This window comes from Sphaerodactylus townsendi, linkage group LG01 (genome assembly GCF_021028975.2).
Source record: "Sphaerodactylus townsendi isolate TG3544 linkage group LG01, MPM_Stown_v2.3, whole genome shotgun sequence".
In the NCBI taxonomy this organism is placed as follows: Eukaryota; Metazoa; Chordata; class Lepidosauria; order Squamata; family Sphaerodactylidae; genus Sphaerodactylus; species Sphaerodactylus townsendi.
Genome location: NC_059425.1, coordinates 27,337,395 through 27,342,165, shown reverse-complemented (window position 1 = coordinate 27,342,165; position 4,771 = coordinate 27,337,395).

The window sequence follows — 4,771 nt, the reverse complement described above, 5'->3', positions numbered from 1 at the left end:
GGTCAGAATGCTATTTTGGAAGGGCACCAGGGTTCAAGTCAGAGCTGGAACTGAATTTGGGAGTTTAATAACTGGTGTGAACCCTAGACACATCAGGAAGGGGGGTGGATTCTAGCAAACGCTAACAGCTCTGAGTGACTTGCAAGAATTCCAATGTACTTTCTTCTGATTCTTCCCCTCCCCCCAGTCTAGTATTCCATGGAGTTGCCAACTCTGGGTTGGAAATTTCTGGAGATTTCAGTGTGGATCTTGGGGAGGGTGGAGTTTAGGGAGGCAGAGAAACCTTGTTAGGATATAATGTCATAGAGTCCACCTTCTGAATCTGACATTTTCTCCAGGAGAACTGATCTCTGTCGTCCAGAGATCCTCTGAAGGATCCTCTGAAGATGCCAGCTACAGATGCAGGCGAAACGTAAGGAGAAAATGCTACTGGAACATGGCAATATACAACCCTGAATACCCCACAAATAATTCAAAATATTAACTGATCTAGGGCCCTGAAAGGCCAAGCCATTGGCTAAGTTACAAGTAAGATCTTTTGTGTTTTACATGGCTGCCTCGGATACTGTCAACCAGACATGCACTTGGTATTCTCTGCTGTTTATGCCCCAATTCAAATTGAGACTAAAGTACATGGGATAAAAGGATTGGGATATCTCCACTGTGTCCAATCATTCTCCTGACACTTGAATGGCCTCTAGGAGCTACCTTCCTTTATTCATTGCCTTTGAAGCAATTCTTATGTCCCTGAATCTCTTCCTGAACCTCTAACCAAGATATCAAAAAAGCAATTATTACACTGCAGGTTTGTTCTTAGCTGACTTACTTGAATTGTCTGAGATTATTTTGATCAACAGGTATTTTTGCAACTGTCCTTAAAATGTGTCACACTTTTGTTTTATTGTACCCACCATACCCCCCCGCTCCAGCCCTCTTCCCCAACTTCCTGGCAAGGCCTCCTTCAACAAGTTGTCACTCTTTAGGGTTGCTTCCAAACCCCTGGGTCTCTTGGCTCCATGCCCGTAAGTGCCTCCAGACACCTGGACTGTTCAATAACGAGACTTCATGTTCAGACGATTTCTTTTATTGAAAATAGCATCAGGAAAAGGAAGAACTCTATGATTCCTGTTGCTTAAAGAAAGTTCAGAATATTCTGAAAGACCCGTCTCACCCTGCATACTTAAAAAAAAAAAATTACCATCTGGCAGACGATATAGGATCATAAAAACAAGGACAACTCGGCTCAGAGACAGCTTCTATTCTAGAGTTGTGGCTATTCTGAACTCCATGGTGTCGCACTGAGGTAGCTGTGGCTGTGTAGGGATGGTTGGAAGGGGACATCAGGTGGAAGATGGGGTGTGAGGACTGCAGAAATGTGTATCGGGGGATGTTTGTATTTTCGTTGTGCATGCACAATGACATTAAAGTTTATCTTATCTTATCATTTAGACTTCTATTGACAGAACTAAAATTAACCGTCAAAATATCTTTTATTATACCCCACTCTCTTCCACATCACATAACACTACCCCCTCCGTACCAGTTCCCATTTGTGACAGATTGTAAAAATCATCGGTAGCAAACATATAGAACATGATCTACAAATTACTACCCGGCAAATGCTGGTTCTTGCCCTCCATTGATGGTTTGACGAAACAGGCAACATTTTTAGGCTTTCCAAGTGCAATCCTCAAAATTCATTTTAAAAAATGGTGTTGTGGCAACAGAGGGGAATATGATGTCTCATTTTTTTCCCAGATGTACAAGATCCTACCTCAGTTAGAGAAAATCTAGCCATATGTCAAAATTGTCTATAGTGGTTTGATGTAAGACTGCCTGTTCTGGCTCAGCAGAGAATACGCTGCATAAGTTCAGAGATATTATCCTCACTAGCCAGTGAATAAATGTGGTATGGGTACGGGGTGAATCCCAGATATACTCAGACACCTGGTATGTGCTTGAACTAAAGTCTAATTTTGAAACCTACCATAAGACAGCCTTCAATCTAAGTTTAACTACAAGGTTTGGCTGAAGCTTGTTCATTAATCCTGTTTGAATGCCTGCTCCTTCACCAGGTATTAACGTTTTTCAACTGAGATAACAGGGCAGAGTTCAGTCAAGCAACAGAAGACCTGCTTATGTTTTCGGTGTAATGGGGCTGTCCGCAAGTAATGAGCACGTAGTTGGAAAGTATTACATTTTATTAACAAGACACGTTTTGTGGAGGCCGCATATTTATTCCCCGACTGCTGACTAGAACATTTCTCATGGGTGAGACTGGGGCTTTTGAAATGGCTCTGAAGAAATTGCTTCCTCTCGTCAGATCTCTTGTGAAGCTGATCTTAAAAGCAGCAAGATTCTTATTTTGGCTTATTTACCAGGGATCAGCCTAGAGCAGTGACGGCGAACCTTTTCGAGACCGAGTGCCCAAATTGCAACCCAAAACCCACTTATTTATCTCAGAGTGCCAAAACAGCAATTTAACCTGAATACTGAGGTTTTAGTTTAGAAAAAACGGTTGACTCCGAGGCGCATGTTACTCAGGAGTAAGCTTGGTGAAACAACTGTGCAAATACCTTAAAATGGGTGGAATCCACGCATCTATAGTAGGGAGTTTCTTACTCAGAAGCAAGCCCCATTGCCAGCAACCAAGCTTACTCCCAGGTAAAGGATCGTGTCCAGGCCAGCCTAGATGTGTGTGTGTGTGTGGGGTGTGTGTGTGTGATTTTCTCCACTTGACATGACGTAACTCTGCCGCATGCATGCCCACAGAAAGGGCCTTGTTATGGTGGGATCCAAAAATGTTAATAACAGGTTCCAATGGTGGTGGGATTCAAACAGTGGTGCCGCCGCACACACGCACCTCCAGTCCCTATTGGGCAGGGAGGTTGCTTTAGTAACCCCTTCTCGGCACTCAGAAAAAATTAGTAACCACTTCTAGAGAAGTGGTGAGAACTGGTTGGATCCCACCTCTGGCTCTTAGTGCCACCTCTGGCACCCGTACCATAAGTTCGCCACCACTGGCCTAGAGTCACAAGAACAAGCTGTGAAATACAAAATGTCTAGATTCATGGAGGATAGTTCTATCAGTAATCGTAGCGTATGTTCAGTGTCACCACCTAATGGCCTAGTTTGGTCGTTGTTAAGGAAGTTGTTCTAAGATGGAGGTCTGGCTAATATAATTGGCAATAAATATAAGTACATACTCTTTGTTTGGCTGGTTCAAACCTCATGGCACTGGCAATGAGGATGGGATTGGCCAATATCTGCACACCCGGTAAGTAACAGTGCAGCTGCTTTGGGGTACAGAATTATTTCCTGTGGGACAGAGCCATACCGGGGGAAAATGGTATCCAAGGGTAAACTTGCCTGTGGGTGTCCCTTCCCCACTCCTACTTCAATGCTGGTGCGATTCCCCAGTGGGGGAGGAGTCAGCCTTGGGAGCTGGTGAGTGTCGCCTGGCACGGGGTGAGCCGCCGGGTGCTGGCCGCCGAGCTGTGGGAGAGGCTGGGCACAGGGACCCCCCCCCCCATATGACCAAAAGGTATGTGCTTGGGAATATGAGCTACCCCATGTCCCTATGGGTGGTACACCCCTGCTGTGGGATCATTAAGCGGGAAGACACTGCTATTCAAAAACCTTGCTTGATGAGCGAGGTTTGAAGTGGCGGCTTCATGCCGCTCCGGGGCGGCTAAGACGGCACTGCTGCAAAGCAGCAGCACCTCCTGTGTGAATGCTTCCCCAGGAACGCAGTTTTTGCTGTCCCTGGGGCGCTCTATTCCGCCCGTGAAGAAAGGGCCTAAGTCTGACACCTTACCCACTGCATCATGCTGGCTCTCTTGAATGCTACTCAACTGGGGAAGTGGGGGAGAATGTTCGTAAAAACTGACTTAAATGATACATATCTCCAAATTCCGTTGGAGGATAGCTCCAAACCTTATTTGACAATAAATACTTCTAAGGGACTGTTCCATCATAATCAATCGCATTTTGGGGTATCAGACATTACAGTCACTGCTTGCCATGGTGACTAAAGGGATGTTCAGAGGTGGTTTGCCATTGCTTGCGTGGACTGAAAGAGCTAGGATAGAACTGTGACTAGCCCAAGGTCACCCAGCAGGCTTCACGTGGAGGAACGGGGAATCAAACCTGGTTCTTCAGATTAGAATCCACCACTCTGAACCTCTACACTACACTGGCTCCATTTCCCCAATGCAGAGACCAAAAGAGAAGGAGACTTGACCAGAGTCAGAGGCACAGCACATTCCCCCCATCTTCCAGTTGATTGCCCTGCCGTTCCCTCTGCATAAACTCATATGCCCCCTAATTGCTGCTCCCGGTCACGTCATGTGCTGCTGGAATGAGGCACAGGCAGCACTTATGATTCTGAACTTTAATGCACCAGAACTAAATCCTTAATAGTGCAGAATGCCGCCTCAATTTTAAACAGGCCTCACTTAAGAACACCTTGAATCCTCGCGGGTGTCACCAGCCAGCGGCTATCTTCCCTTTGGGGGGAAAGAGGGGAGATAAGGGGAGAGACCTTAAGCCTTAAAGGAAACAAAACTGGGGATTGCAAGTCTTTCCCTCCCTGCCCTTGACTCTCACTGCCCTTTCTTCCACATCCCCCAATTCCTCCCTAATTCCCCTTTCTTTAGTTAATCCCTTAAAACAAGAGTAAAACTTTAACCAAATGAGCTGCTTACTGTTTTACATAAATAATCCACCCAAAGACTCAGCAAATACTGGACACTTTGCTGGTAGGAAACAG